The sequence below is a fragment of the Dioscorea cayenensis genome, chromosome 12 (genome assembly GCF_009730915.1).
Source record: "Dioscorea cayenensis subsp. rotundata cultivar TDr96_F1 chromosome 12, TDr96_F1_v2_PseudoChromosome.rev07_lg8_w22 25.fasta, whole genome shotgun sequence".
Classification (NCBI taxonomy): domain Eukaryota; kingdom Viridiplantae; phylum Streptophyta; class Magnoliopsida; order Dioscoreales; family Dioscoreaceae; genus Dioscorea; species Dioscorea cayenensis.
The window spans coordinates 7,509,045-7,531,136 of NC_052482.1; positions in this window are offsets into that span (position 1 = coordinate 7,509,045).

A 22,092-nucleotide genomic window follows, 5' to 3' on the forward strand; every position below is an offset into this window, starting at 1 on the left:
CCTACACACCGGGTTGGAAGAGTCATCCTAATTTCTCTGATTGCCCGGTATCTATTGGTGATGCATCTTCGGTTGAGTAACCAAGGTCCACAAAAGGCCATATTGTCACTTCTTTTCCAACAACAACAACAAGTCCCAAACATGGAAAATAGAGTTTCAGGTTTGGAGACCCGAATGAACGATTTGGAGAAGGCCTTAACTAGGTTTCTGCAATCGTCAGATAAAAGATTTCAATAAGTTCAGGCTACACTTCGCAACCATACTGCCTCTTTGTATAATCTTGAAAATCAAGTGAGGCAGATTGTGAAGTCTCTATCAGAAAGGCCACATGGAAGCTTAACGAGTAATACCGAGACTAACCCTAGAGAGCATGAGAAGGCGATCACCGTACGCCTGTGCGAGAGCGGTCAGAGTCAAAGGAATGTTTCCCGAGAGAGCATAGGGACGTGTGTACCCCCCTGTGGTGCTCTTGAAGTGAGGCGCACAGGCGTGGGGAATTTCCACACGCCCATGTGCATGCACAGAATTTTAAGAGACACGATTTTCTCCTTAAAAACCTTGTGATCCGTCTGATTCTTCATCTCCAGTCGCCTGAAACTACTTCTGATCATTTGTTGGACCGCTCATCGTTGTTTTGGAGGATTTCGCTTCACATATCTTACCGATTTTCAGAGTGTTCACAATATTTCTTCGGTAACCTTTTCATCCTCTTTTCTTCGCCAACTATTATTTTTTCACAGATTAAATATCTTTAATTGTGAATTGTCATGCATGGTGTATGTTTAAGAAGCATCTAGAAGCGGTTTTAAATTAAATTTTTAAAAGTTGTTGTGCACCCTTGTGGGAACTTCATGCCCTGCAGATATATTGCTTTAGAGATTCTTTGATTGTTTTCTTCATTTGTACTACAGATATGGCACCTCGCGTGAAGAAGAATGAAGTGAAGCATTTCAGACTCACCCCACCCTAGCCATTACACATGGACTTTTCAAACCCCGAGCATCAAGCTCGATTCGAGAGACTTTCAGCACTCGGGTTTGGTCAGACTTACTTCGTGAAGTTGCAAGTACTTAGAGATATTCAGCAGGGTGATGAGGTGATTAATGAGATTGATGAGATGCTAGCAGTGGGAAGCTAGAGGAGGCTGCTGACGATTAGTGAGCCAGCTCACCGTGCATTGACGCTAGAGGTTTTAGCGTCTTTTGAGTTCGTTTGATGCATGGGAGAGTTGACAGTACAGAGGCGATACAGTTTCGGGCGTTCGGACATCCGTTCTCCATGAGTGTCACAGAGTTTTTGATTAGGACGTGCCTGTACGATGTCGCTTATACAGGCACCATGGAGTATGGAGGATTACCAACAGATTTTCCAGTGTTAGTCACTCCATACCAGGCGTATAGGATTTTGTGTGGACATGGGGAGTATGAACCGGGATTGTCGAAGGCCTCTAGCTTATCCCGGTTCAACTACAGATACTTGCACACGGTTATTAGTAGGTCCGTGACAGGTCGAGCAGATAACACAGCTGCTTTGACCAAGTTGGATTTGCTCTTTTTATACTCCATGGCCCACAATGTACCACTTCAGTTGGGGTGCATATTAGCGGATGTTCTGCAGTACTAGGGTCATTCGACGAGAGTGGGTTTATTATTTTGCTGGCCCTTATATCACCAGACTCATCTTGGGAATGGGTTTGGGCGACGCTTTACATGGTGCTGAGAGGACAGTTGTGCCCACTCCTCTTGCAATCGATACGATCAGGATGATGGGGTTGGTACGGAGGTTTGGGCCAAGGGTCTATATTCTCGCTACAGCTACCGTTGAGACCACCAGGAGCGAAGGAGATACTACAGGGGGGTGTCCAGCAGACTCCTACACCTTCTGTAGCACCGGGTACTCGAGGCTATGATCGTATTGAGAGGCTGGAGACCGATGTGAGAGAGATTCGGACTGAGGTAGCGGAGCTCCGGGCTATGCAGTCAGCTCAATACACCGATCTTATGGCCAGTTCAACTTTCTACGAGATCTCCTGAGATCCAGACCCTCAGTTCCTCCAGCACATCCATTCTCGACCCCAGCACCGGTGGACCCACCATGTGTGTCTTCAGCAGCAGCAACACAGGAGCCTGAGAGCAGCACCGACACTTGACTTCTCCTTTACTTTCTTGTATTTTATTTTATCTTTATGTTCTTTTGACTTGTTCACTCAGAAAAGATTCTCCTTCTGAGTTTATTTTCATTTTGCATTATCTAGTTGTATTCATCGCTTTATCTTTTATATACTCGAGTTGTTTTGTTTTTTTAGCTTCACTGAACCCCCTCGTGTATGCTTGCAGATGGTCTTGGCATCTTGGGAATTGAGACTTAGTCATGGGCACGACCAAGATGCTGAGGTACTTGGCCGTGTGAGCTTCACAACCCGTCGGAACACTACTCCCATGAATTAGCTTCATCAAACACAACACTAGGAGTCAGGGGAGTATTGTTTCGATTGCTTCTCCCACATCTATTTTTGAATGATATATATATTGAGTAACCTTGCATGTGTACATTGAGGACAATGTACAACTTAAGTGTGGGGGGAGGGGGGGAGTTTCATAGTGCAGGTCAAAGTTCTCAGTAAAAAAGTTGATAGGATTGTTACTTCACTACAACAAAACATTCCATGTTACAACACATATCATCCAATTAAAGTGGGCTACCCAAACCTATTATGGGATATTGGTGAACAACATTGGGAGGCACCTCAAGAGGAATGTCAAATGGGTGAGATACTCGGAGAGGATGCATTTCATTTACAAAGAGTATTAGCTAACTTTATTGAAGCGTACGATGTCTGCGTCGAAAATATGGAGACCACACGAAGATATCATGAAACCTCCTATAAAAACCTTGAGCATTAACTAGGAGGGATACTTGACACACTCTCCAGGGAACAACAATTATTTGAGCAAGCAAGTCAAGTTCCTTATAGAGAAGATGTGGTAGTGAATGACAATGAAGAAGTGGGGCAGAACGAGTATGATGTTGTCGAGATTGAGAGGTTACAAGAAGAACCGTTCATTCAATGTGATAATTGTTTGAGTGGACAATATGTTTGTAAGCAAGAAATGGTGCAAGGAGAGTTGGTGAAGACATATTGCTTTCAAGTTGAAAGGGAAGAAAACACAAATCCTAAGGTACGACATATACTTTGGCGGACCGAATGGTATGACATCCGAGAGGCATCATTGAAGACGTGCTTGTCAAGGTGGACAAGTACATTTTCCAATTGACTTCGTAGTGCTAGATGTCGATGAGGATGCTGATGTACCCTTGATACTTGGAAGACCATTTTTGCGGACTTCCAAAGCATTGATTGACATGGACGGCGCGGAGAGCTCACATTGAGAGTCGGAGACGATAAGCTCACTTACCGCCTTGCTGAAGCCATGCGGCATTCTCTCGATTTTGATGACACTTTGTATTTTCTAAACACTAATGATGAGATTGTTGATGAATATATACAGGAAATGTTCAACCTGGATCCATATGAAGGTTTATTTGACCAAGAGGAGAGCAATGAAGAAGTAATGATGCTTGGTTCAAATGGAGAGGAAACATTTACCCCTGGGATATTGAAGAAGGTGCTCTGGAAAATGAAGATGGCTAGGAGACGCCACCGAAAACGCCCCAAGACCGTTGGAGACGTACATGAGCCAAGGAAGTTGGACGAACGATTGCTAGGTGGTCCGAAGAACGATAGTACACCCTCTACCCTCAAGAGACTTTGCTCATCATGCTTTCAAGTTATGGGTAAGAGAGCAACCTTTATTCATGAACCCCCGTGAGGTAAGAAAGATACATCAAGCTTAGCGACGTTAAACAACCGCTTCTTGGGAGGCAACCCAAGTGTTTACTGTTTTCGTAGCTTTTAGTTTAGTTTGTTTGCATGAATAAATTGTTAAGTGTTGGTGTTTCAATTTTTGAGTGCTTGTGTTGCGATTTTATTGTGGGTTTTTAAAAGAATTCATTGTGTCTTTTTTTGTGAATTGGCAAAGTTTGGTCGTTTGAGTTCTATTTTGTGTTTTTATCTGGTAAATTTTGCATAATAGGCCAGGCTCTGAGTGTGTCAACATGTTCAAAATATTTCTGCAGAGCCTGAAGGTTTTTCTAAGTCATCCAGAGAAAACACACAGGCATGGGGAATTTTCGCACGCCCGTGGATGTGTAGTGTGAACTCATCCAGAGATGGCACAGGGACGTGCGGCTGCCCCTGTGGACGACCATGCGACTGTCGCACGCCCGTGGGTAATTTCCGCACGGGCGTGTGTCTTCCTGCAGAGTTGGACAGATTTTCCCAAGAACACACAGGGGCATGGACTCGCCCCTGTGGGTTACCTTGTGAACCATAAACGGGCGTGGGTAATTTCCGCACGCCTGTGCGAAACTCTGCAGGTTGCTCCCTCCATCCCGAGAAAACACAGGGGTGTGCGGCTGCCCCTGTGAATTGGGCTTGTGAATGTCCACGCCATGGGGAATTTCCACACAGCCGTGTGGAAGACTTGATATCTTTCTCGGATGTCCAAGGAAGCCACAGGGGCGTGCGTCTGCCCCTGTGGGTCTGGCGCACGGGCGTGGATATTTTCCGCACGCCCGTGTGATATCATTCTAAGTCAGTGAGAGTTTTTCCCCAGGACGCACAGGGGCGTGCGTACGCCCCTGTGGAGTTTTTAAAGTGAGGCGCACGGGCGTAGGGAATTTATACACGCCCGTGTGGATGCACAGAACGTCAAAAGTCGCGAGTTCTGTTTAAAAGAGGATGATTTCTCTCCCTTTTCACAACTCCTTTTTTCACTTGAAAAAACTCTCACAATACTCTCCTAGTCCATTGCGCCAGTTTGGTGGGATTTTAGCAAAGTTTTCCGGCCGACTCTTCATTTACTCACTTCTCCTCGTCGGTAAATCCTTTTTCATCATCTTCTTCGTCAATTCATGTTTTCTATTGATTAATCTGGTTAATAATGATTCGTTTCTTCAATTGGAACAATGATTTATGTTTAGAACGAAGTTAGAGATATTATTGAGTTGTATTTTTGGATTGTTGATGCCTGGCAGTGTGGTTCTCATTCCCCGTGAATCCACACGGGCGTGTGGAAATTCCACACGACCGTGTGGATTTCTGCAGTATTGTTTTATCAACTTGTTTGACAAATTTTGTTTAAAATTGGCAGATCATGGCACCTAGGTCAAAGAAGCAAGCTGAGAAGAGGCGACGTGAGTCATCCTCTAAGCCCGAGGGCATGCGATTTGCGATTCCCGAACATCAGGTTTGTTATGAGCGCTTATCGAGACTCCACTTTGGACAGACTCGATTCCTAGACACGACTATACTACGAGATCTTCAACAGGGAGATGAGTTCGCTGATGAGGTTGAGGACCTTGTTTTCGAGATGGTGGTTGGCGGCGGTTGTTGGCGATTAGAGAGCCGACCACCGAGGAGTTTATCTTTGGAGGTGCTCTCCTCATTCGAGTTTGATAGGCGTATCACGAGCTTGACGATTTGGACACCATTCGATTCGAGTGTTTGGGCGCCACCATAGCTTGAGCATTACGCGATTTTCCAGTACTACTTGCCTTATATGAGGAGGTATTCCACGGATCTGAGAGGAGTATGCGCGATTAACTCCGATTATCACGGAATCTTGACCCGCGAGAGAGCTTACGAGTGCTATGTGGTCAAGAGTCGATCTGTTGAGGGGTGTCAAGGCCATGTGCCTTTCCCGACCTGCCTACAGATATTTGCACGCCATCATGAGTAGGTCAGTGAATGGCCGTGGGGGCAGTACTAGTGTCTTGAGCCGTCAGGAGTTGTTGTACTTGTACTCGATGGTAGAGCGTGTACCGATCCACTTAGGGCACATCTTGGCTGATTACATCGAGACATCGAGGGGACGATATGCTAGGCGGGAGGCGATCTTCTCGAGGCCCTTACATTACAGTTAGTGCTGGGGGCATGGGTCTCTTGGATTCGATTCGCGGGGCTGAGAAGATGAGTGTACCCGCTCCCCTGGGTCTAGAGACGATGCGGTTGATGGGCATTGTCCGCATTGTTCGGACAGGGGTTTTTGCGTTAGTACTACCCACCCCACAGATAGCTGAGGATGAAGATGATGACACGGCGGAGCATCTCAGCCCGTCCCCAAGCCTCAGCCCGCATCGGTGGAGACTGAGTCACCTCCAACAGCCAATGATCGCTTTGAGAGGCTCGGGAATGCTATAGGAGTGGTTCGAGCCGAGGTTGCGAGATTGAGGAGCTACGCGAGCTACTCGATTACCGAGAGTTCATGGCACGTTTCGACATATTACAGCGGATCCTAGGCGAGGCGTTGCCTAATCATTTTGTCTGCGGTAGAGATTCTTCACGCCCCCGAGGTTCCTCCGGCACCTCCCTCCTCGACACCAGCACCAGAGGACTCACTATATGCTTCCACTTGGCGATGGCAGTGAGCCCGAGAGCGACTCCGACACTTGAAATTTCTTTTCCTTTCTTGCATTTTACTTTATTTTATTTTCTTCTTCTTAGACTTGTTCCCTCAGAAAGGATTTCCTTCTAAGCTTATGTTATTTTGCATTATCGAGTTGTATTCATTGCTTCATCTTTTATACACTCGAGTTATTTTTGTTTTTCTTGAGCTTCACTGAACCCCCTCGTGTATGCGTGCAGATGGTCTTGTCTTCACGGAAAGTGAGACTTAGTCATGGGCACGGTCAAGGTGCTTTGGCACTTTGACCGTGTGAAAGCTTCCTAACCCGTTGGAACACTACTCCCATGGAATTTGCTTCATCAAAGCGCAACACTAGGAGTCGGGGGAGTATTGTTTTGATTAGCTTCTCCCACATCTATTTTTGAATGATATATTTTGAGTGAGCTTGCATGAGTACATTGAGGACAATGTACAACCTAAGTATGGGGGGGAGTTTCACAGTGCACACATCTTTTCTATTGTTCTTGATTGTTATATGCTCACATAGCCAATGGCGGTTCACCTTAGTTGCAATGTTTGTATTCTTAAGTCTAGGAGAATTGTTAACATTGAATGTTTTCATGCTCTAGTTCTTGCTTGAAGTTTTAGGAATTTTTGACCGATTTACCCTTAGTGCACTACTCACTCTTTGAACTCTATTGCAAACTCATGTTTGATGTTAAAGGGACTAGTTAGGTTTAATTTTTGTGTTAAACTCTGAAAAAAAAATGAAAATGAAAAGAAGGAACAAAATAGTTTTATTGTTTATTTGTGTTTGTTGGGTGGAAAGAGCTACCACCTATGAAGTATGAAGCTACTCTCACAAGTCGGATACTAGTTATGCCCTAATGAGAGAAAGAGCTATCTCATAGGATCAGTGAAAGCTACCACTCGGGTAGAAAGAGCTACCACCTCGAAAGTGTGAAAGCCACCTTAGCGGCCGCTTTCGAAAGGGCTACCTTAGAGGATGTGTGAAGGTACTACCATCTTTTAAAATTTTTATCACGTTTGTAGATAAATAAGTCCCTTGTACTTAGATCTTTGAGGAGTATAACTTGGGTTGTTTTGAGTGAGTTCACACACTTACACGAAATTCGGGTTTGTTGTCCTTTTTTATTCAAGTTTTTAGCTAGAGCATTGATTTTTCGTATTTAGTGTTGAAATTTTCCTTACTTGTAGAATGCTATCTTTGTATACTACTGGTGAACCTAAGGCCAAGCACTTTCAATATTTTTCTTCATTGATGCACGAGAATGTTTTAATTTTTGCTTGAGGACAAGCAAAAAGCTTAAGTGTGGGGGAGTTTGATAAGTGCTTGTGTGATATGAATCTGAAGCATTCTTTCCTTATATTGAGCATTACTTTTCTCGAGGGTTTTTACATTAATATGTGTGTTTTTATGTTACTTTTATGCAGGTATGGTTGTGAGGCTGAGTATGAAGGAAATAGGCCAATGTGGATCATAATGCACCTATTTTGGAGAAGATCTTGCTAAAGTTCAAGCGAAGACATAGGGCGGTGTGAGATGCTAGAGTGTGCGCCAACCTCCTCGCATTCGAGTGAGTACATCCATTTGGAGGGCACAAAAGGCGGTCACACTCGAGCATTCCGTCTTATGCATATAAGAACAAGAGCTCCACCAACATATATATCATTGAAGAAGCAAGTGATTCACGATGTGAATGTGTGCCCGTTTGCGTTACCCTGATGAAAATATGGAATTGGGAAGTTATTGAGTCGAAAGGCTGTAGCGAGCAATGTAGAAAGTACTATAGCGACCTTTGTTCACAACGCCCGAGAAACCCGGAAAGCGAGAGAATCCACAGGGCGTGTTTAAATTATCCATGCCCGTGTGGCAATTCCGCGCAGGCGCGTGTATCGATCACGCCCGATTAGAGTTGCCCGATTCGACCTTATTTAAAAAGCCGATTCGGTCCGATTTTTGGTATTTTTTTCTCCATCTTTTCCCCAACTTGCGACAGGGCTTCGGCAAGGGTTTCGACGGATATTGGCCAAGGTTTTGGAGATATTCTACGTCTCTAACATCATGATTTCATTAGGAAGAAGGTTGGTAGGGGAGCTTCGATCGAGGCGTATCCTATACCGGACGAAGGAATCCTTGGACGACGAGTAGAGGAGTTTCCACAAGACCTTCGACACGACCATCGAGGGGGTTTCTTTATGGATTCATTGCTTTTACATTCGATTTCTTTTATTATACTTAGCTCCATGGAGATCTAAACCCCTAGTGGGTACTTGGGTGATTGTGAACCCTATCATGTATTCGTTTCATTGAACTTTTTTATTATGCTTCCAATAAATTGATGTTTATTGTGAGTTCCAACCTTGAATGCTTGATTGTATGAACATTTCAGCTAGAGTGACACTAGGCTTGAGAGTTCTTGTTGGTAACCTTGTGAGTGAGTGACCCACCACAAGCGTTAGACAAAGATAGGTTGGAGAGGGATTGAGAGGGGTGAGTCGAGAGATGCAGGGCGCCCCCCTTTCCCACTCCGGCGTGATAGATTCTACCTCCGTTCCTCGAGTTCTTTGCGGCCATAATAGAGTGAATGGTCTAAGGGATGAACCTCCGCTGGGGGCCTAGTTGCGCGTGCAATGGGTGAAGCGTTGAGGTGATCTTAGTATCTAGGGACTTAATTGTGGCTAGGGGACCTTCACTCTGGACCAAAGGGTTGGGTCTAAATCTAGGAAGAGATTTATCACTTGGAATCCCTAGAGCTCATTGCAACTCTATCACGAGTCGCGAGTGTTGAGATTGTTTGATTTCTCCTCCGAGACATGTATAGAGTTAGGCATAGTTGACTTTTGATTTGGGACTATGTATGTAAGGATTTCCACGACTCACCATTGCATCGATTAGGAAGCATAATAGAGGGTTCTTGCACTTGAAATGATTATCCTAGGTGAAGCATTATCCGAGTATCCCATCTTTATCGATTGCCTTGCCTCCTCCTTCCTTTTGCTCTCTTACTTGTTGCTTTTTAATTCACGAGATTTGAATCATTGTCACACTTATCATTGTTGATACTCCATAGCTAAGAATAGAATTAAGTGTCTTTACTCCCTACTCCACAGTGGATTAGACCCGCTCACAGTGGATTCGACCCCGCTCACCCGGGGATTATTACTTGACAAACCCGTGCACTTGTGGGATATAAGCAAGGGGACCTTGTCAAGGTTTTTAGGCGCCGTTGCTGAGGGACTAGGCGTTTTAGAGATACTTTGCACTTTGTTTTTCTTAGCTATTTCACTACATATTCTATTTCATATCTTCTTATTCTATCATCGTTACGATTTTTCTTTTTCCTTATTTTTTTGAGTGCGGCTCCAGGGTTATGACACGAGGGAATCCATCAATATTGATTGAAGGAGACCACGAGCTTGAGCGTACACTTCGAAGGAAAGGGAAAGAACACATACAAGAAACGAGCCTAATCCGAGTGATTTGGAAGTAGAAGGATCTAAAAACATGGCAGAAGAAAATGAGCAACAACGAACACTATCCGATTATGGCAGACCTTCAGTGTTAGGCACACAATCGAGTATTGTGCATCCCCAATTACAGCTCGAACTTGAGCTAAAGCCGGCATTCATCCATATGCTACGATGGTCCACACAATTCAGCAGTTCGGCCGATGAGGATCCAAACAATCACATAGAGAGCTTCCTCGAGGGTGTGCGACATGCTAAAAGATAAATGGTGTGATGGATGATGCCATCAAATTGAAACCTTCCATTTTTCCTTAAAGGGAAAGCGAAGCGATGGCTACACTCATTACCTAGAGCATCAATCACTACATGGGAGGAGATGGTAGAAGCTTTTTCTAGCCCGTTATTTCCCTCCCGGGAAAAATCGGCAAAAGCTTAGGAATGAGATCTCATCCTTTATGAAGTTGGAATTGGAGTCTCTATTTGAGACATGGGGAAAAGGTTCAAGGAACTCCTGCGAAAGTGTCCATAACACAGATTCCCGAGTGGATGATTGTTCAAACCTTCTACAATGGTTTGAACCCGAGTACAAAAGGCAACTCTTGGATGAGCGGCGGGAGGTACCTTAGGGTAGCAAAACCCCGATGAAAGCACGTCAATTGATTGAAGAAATGGGGTTAAATAGCTACCGATGGAACACTAGGGAGAAGAAAAAGGTGGCGGTCTCCATGAAATTGATCGCGGTAACTTCATTGGTGGCCCAAGTGGAGAGTTTGAGTAAGAAGCTAGATCTTATAGCTTCGAATAGAGTTGCGGCTGTGACCAATTGCACCGGTTGTGGTGGAGGACATGCTCCCTCCGATTGCCCAATCGTCATTGGTGCTGTTTCTTCAATTGAGAATGTTGACTTTGTAGGTAATGGAATGAGACCTCAAGGGAATCCATACAGCAAAACCTACAATTCAGGTTGGAAGAATCATCCCAACTTTTCATGGAGTAATCAAGGACCACAGAAGACCATGGGGTCATCGGGGTTCCAACAACAACAACAACCCTCAAGTGGAAAACATAATTTCAGGCTTGGAAACCCGAATGACAGATTTAGAGAAGCACTTGGCTAGATTTGTTCAATCAGCAAACACAAGGTTTGAATCAGTCGAGGCTACTGACACGTCCGAATATGCGTGCGTGAATCGCAAGTGTACGAGTGTCGAAGTAATAATTACCGGTGAGTCGGGTGAGTCGAATCCACAAGGAGCGGAAGTACTAGTAATAACCACTTCTCAATTATCTAGTCGGAATCAATTAAGATAATGGAGTGAACTAATTGCAAACAAAGCAAACAAGTATGCAAGAAATAAAGTAGAAGAGTCTCAATCACTAAGGATGAGGTATTCGGGCAATGATCCCCTAAGATCTTCTTTAACGCTCAAGATTCACTAAATGCTCATAGAATCGAGTCTAATGAGTCGAGGTAGTCCAACGATAGCCAATTCTTGTCTCCAAGCAAAAGGCACTAGTCCCCTACGAGGTCCCGGTGGAGAAATCGAGCAATCTCAACACTTCACACCCCATATGACCGCAATATGCTCTAAGGAAACCTAAGAGTGAAACCGATTCCTAAATGTAGATCCAACCCTAATTCCCGGTGAAGGATCCTAACCCCCTACAAGGTCCCGGCGGAGAAATCGAGCAATCTCACGCCTCACACCGAATATGGTTGCAAAGAGAATATGGAATACGGAGATAGGGAAACACTCAATCGAAAGGGAAAGGGGACATTCCTCCATCTCAAGGCTCACCCTCTCAACCCTCTTTAATCTTGGAACTCCAACTCTAATGGAAACTTCACACATTAAAGTATTAAATCATGCAATGTAATCAACCACAAGGATTAACAACACTAGCAAAGCAATTAAATCACAAGATTAAAAACTCAAGACAACTCGGATTAACTAGAAACATTAAGAGAATCAATCCAAAAATATAAATCTTAGGGTTCACATGCCCAAATACCTACTAGGGTTTAGCCCTCCATGGGCCCTAGTTACAAAACAATAATCAATACAATGAAAAGCAATAAAAACCCATAGAGAAAACCCCCTCGAATTCGATGCGGATTGGCCTTGATTGGTAGTTCTACGTCTTGAAGGATTCCTCTCCGAAGCTAGGTTGCCAATGGCTCCCCAAAATGCTATGACGTCGAAGGAATCTATCAAAGTTGGTGAAGAACTCCCTATCAATTGGCGAAGACCTTCTCCTCAAACCCTAACCCGTCTCTCTCTCAATGTCTATGCTCAAAGCTCCATAAAAAGTCCCTTTAGAATCGGCCAAAAGGTGTATTTATAGCCTCAAAAGCAGCGTCATCACGTGCCCCCCACGCGCCCGCGTGGATATTCCACGCGCTGCGTGGGCTGCGAGAATTCCCAGCGGCCGCGCGGAATTTCAGCGCGGGTAGCGTGAGCGATGAATTCTGCTACGATGATTCGATTTACGGATGATTCCGCTACTGATAATTCCGCTACTGATATTCTGCTGCACAGCGATGAACATTCTCCTCTTAAGGCCACACGATCGGGCACACGATCATATGGTAGGCTATCCGGCTTTTTCCTTCATCAATGCGTCTTGAAAGGTCTTGAAATCTTTACAAGGAGGAGGGATGTGGAGACATAGCTGCCTTTGTGCCCTTCCATTAATAACTTGGCTTGCAAAAACTATGGAAGTTGGCACACATCTCCTCATACATGAACCCCTCTTGTATCTTCCAACTTGATTTGTACAAGAACTCCCAATATTATGCCATAATAGCCTATCTTCGCTCCCTTTTGAAATCCCAATGCCTTCACAACCTACATGCATAAAAGAACACCCAATACACGAAATGAGACATAAACCATATAAAATATGATGCTCAATGTATGTAAAACAAGCATAAAAACATGTTCACTCAAGCACTTATCAAACTCCCCCACACTTAAGCCTTTGCTTGCCCTCAAGCAAAATTAAACATTAAACTCATGGGAATAAAAGAGAAGTGATTGGCTTTAGGTTCACCAAGAAGGTACAAGAATGAAATTCTAAAGTTATGGAGAAAATAAAACACTAGACAAAAATAATCAATGCTCTAGCAAACAATCCAATCAAAAATGAATATGATAAAATCCGAATGCGTGTGTGTGTGAAAAACTCAACTCATGTCAACACTATGTCCACTACCAAGTTCTTATTAAAACGGGACTTATTTATGAACAAAAAGAATAGGTAGTAGCTTCACACAATCCTCTAAGGTAGCCCTTTCCCAAGATGCCTCCCGGGTGGCTTTCACACTTTTGAGGTGGTAGCTCTTTCTACCAAGGGTGGTAGCTTTCACACATCCCATGAGATAGCTCTTTCTCTCATTAGGGCATAACAAGTATCCGACTTGTGAGAGTAGCTACATACATCATGGGTGGTAGCTCTTTCCACACCCTATGTACAAACAACAAACAATTTCCAAAAATTTTTATAAATAAAACTAGCATACTAAAGTCCCAAAACATAATGAACTAGAGTCTTCATAGGTCTAATGAGTGAGAGAAGTGCACAAAGAGCAATCGGGACAAAAAAATATTCAATGAAATTGGATGAAAACTAGAGCATGATAAAATCCATGTTTATAACCTCCAAAAACTAAGAATTAAACTCTTAACCCTAAGGTGAACCTTCATTGGCAACAAGAGCATGCTCATGAAAAACACAAGTAAAAGGTCATGTATAAGGTGAACCCTCCCCACACTTAAGATGTACATTGTCCTCAATGTACGCATGCAAGCACAATAAAAAAATAATAACAATGGAAGCATAATGTGTTTGGGAATGCAATTAAAAACAATACTCCCCCGAACTCCCTCATTAATCGGTTGGTGAAGCCTAACTCATGGGTGTATGTGTTCATCGGGTTGTGAAGCTCACACGACCATGTGATAAAGCACATGATCGTGTCTATGACTAAAACATCAACAACATCACCTCAAGGCCATCTCGCACGGAATACAAGGGGTTCAAATGAAAGCTCAATAAAAATAGAAAAGGGAATACGAGTGCAAACAAATAACAAAAAACGAAAGCATAAAGATAACTCTCGAAGGTGAAACCTTTCCGAGCACAAAAAGTTCACAAACTAAAGATAAAAACACATAAAAAAACATAAAATGAAAACAAAATAAAAAAAGTCTCATGAATGTGACGCCTCAAGCGTCGAGATCTCGGAGTCAGGGTCTGTGCCGGTGCGGATGCTCGGTACGAAGCGGATGAGACCTCCTCGCCGAGAGTCTCGCTGAATACGATCAAGTCGCTCCGAATCCGCACCGGTTCTCCAAGATAGTAGCACGGCAGCCTCGAGTCGAGCCAGCGCCGTGTACTCGAGAAGTAGATGACTCTGGATCAGTGGATGCTATCGGTGCTGCTTCGGTGATCCTAGGCTCGGCCGCAGATGGTGCCTCTGTGGCCTCGCAAGAGCTCCCTCGTCGTCCCCTCGGAGGGACGACTCCACTAGTGCGTATCCACCGAGCCCCTGACGCTCTCACAATGCCCATCAAACGGAGAGTAACCAAACCCAATGGTATTGGGCCATCGACCCTCTCCTCGCCCCCGACCCGAGCGGATCGCACTCCATCTTGAACATAAGACGAGTGATATAGGGTCCCGCGAACAATGCTCCCAACCGTAAGTACTCACTCTGATGGCGAAAGTAGTCGGCGACCACAAATCCTAGGTGGAGAGGGACTCCATGGACCATGGAATGGAGGTACAAAAGATCTGTCCTGCGAAGTGAACCAGTACCATCTCCCCGACCTGTCACTGACCGGCTGAGAACTGCATGAATGTACCTGTGCGCCGGTCGAGTGAGGCAAGAGGCCTTCGACTGGCCTGGAGAATATTGACGGCCGCCGCATAAATCATGGAAAACCTGGCCCGCAGTGATACCATGAGGGTAGTCGGTGAGGAGCTGTGTACTCGACAAGATCGAGATAGTCCTCGATCGAGTAACCCAAGATAAATCGAGAACTGGGTCAGAGACATCCCATGCGGCTGACCAAAGGCTCGGAAACAGATGGCATCCTCCGTGTCAAAACTGGTATCAACTGCATCACGATCGAAGGAAAACGAGGCAAGAACCTCCAAGGTGGTATCTCGTCCCGACGGGCTCTCGAATAGCAAGTAATCGGGTCCCAACCTCCCACACTAACTCAGCTTTCTAACCTCGTCAAGAAGACCAATATCCTCTAGTGCGTCCCCTACCAATAAATCGTGACTGTCCAATCTTGAGATTCTGGAGACGCTCGAACCGTTGCTGATGAACGGGGTCAGGAAATTCCACTACTGGTGGTGGAGTCGGCCCCTGTCATGGCGAGGACGCTTCGAGCCAATCTCTTGGTCCGAGGTGCCATATTTGTGAAGAAAAACATGTAAAAAACATCAATCGGCATGTATACGAGTAAATAGGGGCACCGCCGCGAGGGCGCCGAGGCGGAGAGAAAATGTGGTCGGCCGGGCTGCCCAGCCCCACGCTGGCGCTGGGCAGGCACGCGCCCGCTGCGGGCGCGTGTCTGCTCCCGGCCGAGCGGCGCCGCGTGGGCAAGCCACGCGGGCGCGCAGCCGCTGGCCGGGCACCAGCACGGCACGCGCTGGGCCGCTGGCCAGCGCGTGGGCGCCATGGCGCGCGCGGCAGCTGCGCGCCCGCGCAGGCCAGCCCAGCTGGGCGCGTGCTGGCCATGGCACGCGGCCAGTGGCAGCGCTGCGGCGCCAGCGCGCGGGCCGCTGGGGCGCTGCCAGGGAGCCACGCGGGCGCGTGGCCCAGCCCACGCGTGGCCGCGGCTCGCGGGCGCTGCGCCAGCCCCACGCGGCCGCGTGGCCCTGCGGGCTGCGCGCGGCCAGCCCACGCGGGCGCGTGGGCAGGGGCCACGCGCGCGCAGGGCGCCCGACTCCAGCGATTTCGCTGGAGTTGGGCTCCTACGCCTCACATAATTCATCCTCAAGCATTCATTAGGTGTCTAACATGATTTCCTATGAAATATAGCGAGACAAATACCATGAAAAACTCCATGAAAATGACCTTGAAAAAAACATGGAAAGGGTGGGATAAAATGAGAGCTTACGGAGCAAATTGGAGAAGAAAAAAATCGGTGCAAACTCCGCAAATCGCTTCTAATCCCCCAAGGAATTGAAAAACAAATGGTTTTAGAGATCAAAAACTTGAGTTTTATAGGAGTGAAAAAAATTGGAAGATGAAAGGGTTCTTTAAAATGGAAGATGATGAATAGTGCCCCTTCACATTCTTATAGGCACATGGGGGTGTGGATTTGCCACTCCCCGCTGCAGTATCAGACACGCACCGCTGGAAATTCCACGCTGCGCTGCGGACTCGCACTTTCTGCAGACATCCCACTAAGGGCCCAAAAACTCCAAATTGACACCAATTGTTCAACATTTAACATTGGAAACACCCTAAACCATGTCATACACATGAAAAAAATAATGCATATCACCGAAAAAAATTTCATGAAAAACACCAAGAAACAACAAAAAAATTGATTAAGGCACACACTCATGAAATTATTATCATGAGGAATTAAATTTCAAGTTTAAAAAAACTAACTAAAAAAACTTGGGTTGCCTCCCAAGAAGCGCTTTGTTTAACGTCACTAAGCTTGACGTACTCTCTCCTTACCTTATGGAGGGTCATAAAGATGGAAAAACCTCTTTATTAGCATCTTGCACCTCTCCCTCAAAAATAAGGTTTTAACCTATGTCCGCTCACCTTGAAGGTTCCCTCTCCGGGTGAGTGATTTCGATTGCGCCGTGTTGAAATACTTGAGTGACCTCAAATGGTCCCCGACCATCTTGACTTTAGTTTCCCGGGAATAACTTCAATCGAGAATTGAAGAGTAATACTCGATCACCTACTTTTGAAGTCCTTGTGCAGTCTAATGTGCTTATCATGCCATAGACGTATTCTTTCTTTTGTAGATTCGTGCATTTTTCATAAGCTCTCAAACGCCATTCATCTAACTCATTCAATTGCAACTTTCTTTGGTCACCAGCCCGGGAAAAACTGAAATTCATTGCTTTAATTGCCCAATATGCCTTGTGCTCAAGTTCTACCGGTAGATGGCACGCTTTCCCATAGACTAAGTTATATGGTGTGGTCCCCACCGGGGTTTTGTATGCTGTCCTGTATGCCCACAACGTGTCATCTAATCTTTCCGACCAATCCTTCCGATCGTGCTCCACCGACTTGGACAAAAATTCTCTTCAACTCTCTATTGGTTACCCTCTACTCGTCCACTTGTTTGCGGATGATACGGAGTAGCAAGACGATGGTTCACTCCATATCTTTTCAGAATTTTCTCAAGTTGTGCATTACAAAAGTGAGTCCCTCGATCACTTATGATGATCCTAGGTGTCCCGAACCGAGTGAACAATCTCTTGAGGAATTTGACTACCGTTCTAGCATCATTTGTAGGGAGAGCTTGAGCCTCAACCCACTTAGACACATAGTCCACTGCGACCAAGATATAACGATTCCCATTGGAGCTAGGAAATGGCCCCATAAAGTCGATACCCCACACATCAAAAACCTCACAAAACTGAATTGGATTTTGCGGCATCTCATCACGTTTAGACAAATTCCCTGCTCTTTGGCAACTATCACAACCTTGTACAAATTGTCTTGCATCTTGAAATAACGTTGGCCAATAAAAACCAGCTGCCAGGACCTTTTCGGCCGTTCTCCCTGAAGCATAATGACCACCCACCGGTCCCGAGTGACAATGAGCTAAAATATCCCATCCTTCTTTTTGTGAGACACATCTTCGCACGATATGGTCCGCACACATCCTGAAAAGATAAGGATCCTCCCAAGAAAAATGCTTCAAGTCGGCAAAGAATTTCTTCCTTTGTTGAAAAGTAAATCCTCTAGGTAGGACTTTCCCCGATAAATAATTGGCAAAATCGGCGAACCACGGGGTATCATCTTCTGAAATTTCCTGCAGATTATACAAATGTTCCTCAGGAAACGCATCATTAATGTCAGTCTTCCATGACCCTTCTTCTTCTACACCTTCAAGTCGAGAAAGGTGATCTGCAGCCACATTTTCAGCCCCTTTCTTGTCCCTAATTTCAACATCAAATTCCTCGCAGAATAACACCCAACGAATCAGCCTTTGGCTTCGCGATCGATTTGTTCATTAGGTAGCGTAGCTCCGAATGATCCGTGAAGACAACCACTTGTGAAAGAATGAGGTATGATCTGAATTTGTCAAATGCAAAAACTACAGCCAACAGTTCCTTCTCCGTAGTTGTGTAATTCTCTTGGGCACTTGTCAAACTCTTGCTCGCATAATAAATGGGCTGAAAAATGTTTATCTTTTCTTTGGCCTAGAACAGCCCCCCACGGCATGATCACTAGCATCACACATAAGTTCAAAGGGAAGGTTCCAATCTGGTGAGATAAGGATTGGTGCTTGTATGAGTTTTTCTTTTAAAACGTTGAAGGCAAGCAAACAAGCATCATTAAACTCAAATGGGACGTCTTTCTCCAACAACTTGGTCAACGGTTGAGCTATTTTCGAAAAATCTTTGATGAATCGACGATAGAAACCTGCATGGCCCAAGAAACTCCTAATTGCCTTGACATTAGTTGGAGGAGGTAGTTTTTCGATGGTTTCGATTTTTGCCCGATCAACTTCAATTCCTTGGCTAGAAATTTTATGACCAAGAACAATTCCCTCTTGGACCATGAAGTGGCATTTCTCCCAATTCAAAGCCAAATTGTCTCTTCACACTCGCGATAAGCACCTTCTCAAGATTTTTCAAGCATGTCTCGAAGGAATTTCCGAATACTGTAAAAAAATCATCCATGAAAAACCTCCATTACATCTTCTATCAAGTCGTCAAAAATAGCCGTCATACATCTTTGGAAGGTAGCGGGAGCGTTACAAAGTCCGAATGGCATTCGCCTATAAGCAAAAAGTACCAAAAAGGACATGTAAAGGTTGTTTTCTCTTGGTCCTCGGGGGCAATTGAATTTGAAAAATATCCCGACATACCATCTAGAAAAACAATAAAAATTTGTGACCAGCTAATCGTTCTAACATTTGATCAATGAATGGCAATGGAAAGTGATCCTTCCTTGTGGCATCATTCAATCTCCGATAATCAATGCAAACTCGCCACCCCGTCACTGTTCTTGTCGGAATCAATTCATTTTGCTCATTTTTAACTACCGTCATGCCACCCTTCTTTGGTACCACTTGTGTTGGGCTTACCCAAGCACTATCCGAAATGGGATAAATAATTCCTGCATCTAGAAGTTTCAAAACCTCTGCTTTTACCACCTCTTTCATATTCGGGTTTTAGTCTTCGTTGAGGTTGAATCACGGTTTTTGTAATTATTTTCCATCAAAATCTTGTGAGTGCAAAAAGGAAGGATTTATTCCCTTGATATCCGAGATTTTTCCAAGCTATGGCTGTTTTGTGCAACTTCAACATGGTGACAAGTTTCTCTTTTTTTGCTCCGGGCGAAAGACTTGAAGCAATGATCACCGGCAACTTTGACCCGTCAGCGAGGAATGCATACTCCAAATGTTCCGGTAATGTTTTCAGCTCTAACTCAGGGGGTTCTTCCACCGACGGTCGCAACCTGCTTGCTTGTTTCCGATCGATTTCTTCAAACCCTTGCGAGGTGTCTTCGACTCCTTCCTCAATTACCTCCGGCACTAGCTCATCCACACCAAGGTCCTCCAAAACATCTTCATCATTTACTCGGTCACCCAAATTACAAACCTCAATTGACGATATTGATTCAACACAACCGATAGTCTCATCTTCATCACTTGTCTCGGGTTCAGGCCCAATTAACCCAGTTGCAACTTCCCTTGACATAGATATGGAGACTGCTACTAGATTATTTTCAGATCCATTCTTAAAAGACATAAATGCAGACTTGTCGAAGTCTTCTAGCAGGCTCGACAATTCAGCCCCTTGATAAGATATTCTATGTCCTTGAACTGTCTCCTGTACTTCGGCTGTCCTAAACCCCAAAACCTCATCATATAGCTTGCTCGCGTCTAGGTATGCTACAACTTGTTCTATCTTTTCCTCATTAGATGCCATGTGACCCTTTATTGTCTCCATTAGCAATGCTTCGTCCAACATTGTCCTGAAATATACAGAAAAACCAGGAATCACTGTTCACTTAATAAGGAGAAAGAAACAAGGGTACAAAATAACGAGAAATGCGGAAGAGAGAAGTGTGAGATGGAAAAGCAAAAGAAAAAAAAATGTGAATGACTAAAGTAATCAAGTCCTAGTGTTCCTAATATCCCGTTCCCCGGCAACGGCGCCAAAAACTTGACACGTCCGAATATGCGTGCGTGAATCGCAAGTGTACGAGTGTCGAAGTAATAATTACCCGTGAGTCGGGTAGTCGAATCCACAAGGAACGGAAGTACTAGTAATAACCACTTCTCAATTATCTAGTCGGAATCAATTAAGATAATGGAGTGAACTAATTGCAAAGCAAAAGCAAACAAGTATGCAAGAAATAAAGTAGAAGAGTCTCAATCACTAAGGATGAGGTATTCGGGCAATGATCCCCCTAAGATCTTCTTTTAACGCTCAAGATTCACTAAATGCTCATAGAATCGAGTCTAATGAGTCGAGGTAGTCCAACGATAGCCAATTCTTGTCTCCAAGCAAAAAGGCACTAGTCCCCCTACGAGGTCCCGTGGAGAAATCGAGCAATCTCAACACTTCACACCCCATATGACCGCAATATGCTCTAAGGAAACCTAAGAGTGAAACCGATTCCTAAATGTAGATCCAACCCTAATTCCCGGCGAAGGATCCTAACCCCCTACAAGGTCCCGCGGAGAAATCGAGCAATCTCACGCCTCACATCGAATATGGTTGCAAAGAGAATATGGAATACGGAGATAGGAAACACTCAATCGAAAGGGAAAGGGGACATTCCTCCATCTCAAGGCTCACCCTCTCAACCCTCTTTTAATCTTGGAACTCCAACTCTAATGGAAACTTCACACATTAAAGTATTAAATCATGCAATGTAATCAACCACAAGGATTAACAACACTAGCAAGCAATTAAATCACAAGATTAAAAACTCAAGACAACTCGGATTAACTAGAAACATTAAGAGAATCAATCCAAAAAAATATAAATCTTAGGGTTCACATGCCCAAATACCTACTAGGGTTTAGCCCTCCATGGGCCTAGTTACAAAAACAATAATCAATACAATGAAAAAGCAATAAAACCCATAGAGAAAACCCCCTCGAATTCGTGCGGATTGGCCTTGATTGGTAGTTCTACGTCTTGAAGGATTCCTCTCCGAAGCTAGGTTGCCAATGGCTCCCCAAAATGCTATGACGTCGAAGGAATCTATCAAAGTTGGTGAAGAACTCCCTATCAATTGGCGAAGACCTTCTCCTCAAACCCTAGCCGTCTCTCTCTCAATGTCTATGCTCAAAGCTCCGCAAAAAGTCCCTTTAGAATCGGCCAAAAGGTGTATTTATAGCCTCAAAACGCGTCTGTCACGTGCCCCCACGCGCCCGCGTGGATATTCCACGCGCCCGCGTGGGCTGCAGGAATTCCCACGCGGCCGCGCGGAATTTCCGCGCGGGCGCGTGAACAGTAATTCTGCTACAGTGATTCGGCTACAGTGATTCCGCTACAGTAATTCCGCTACAGTATTCCTGCTGCACAACGATGAACATTCTCCTCTTAAGGCCACACGATCGGGCACACGATCATATGGTAGGCTATCCGGCTTTTCCTTCATCAATGCGTCTTGAAAGGTCTTGAAATCTTTACAAGGAGGAGGGATGTGGAGACATGGCTGCCTTTGTGCCCTTCCATTAATAACTTGGCTTGCAAAAACTATGGAAGTTGGCACACATCTCCTCATACATGAACCCCTCTTGTATCTTCCAACTTGATTTGTACAAGAACTCCCAATATTATGCCATAATAGCCTATCTTCGCTCCCTTTTGAAATCCCAATGCCTTCACAACCTACATGCATAAAAGAACACCCAATACACGAAATGAGACATAAACCATATAAAATATG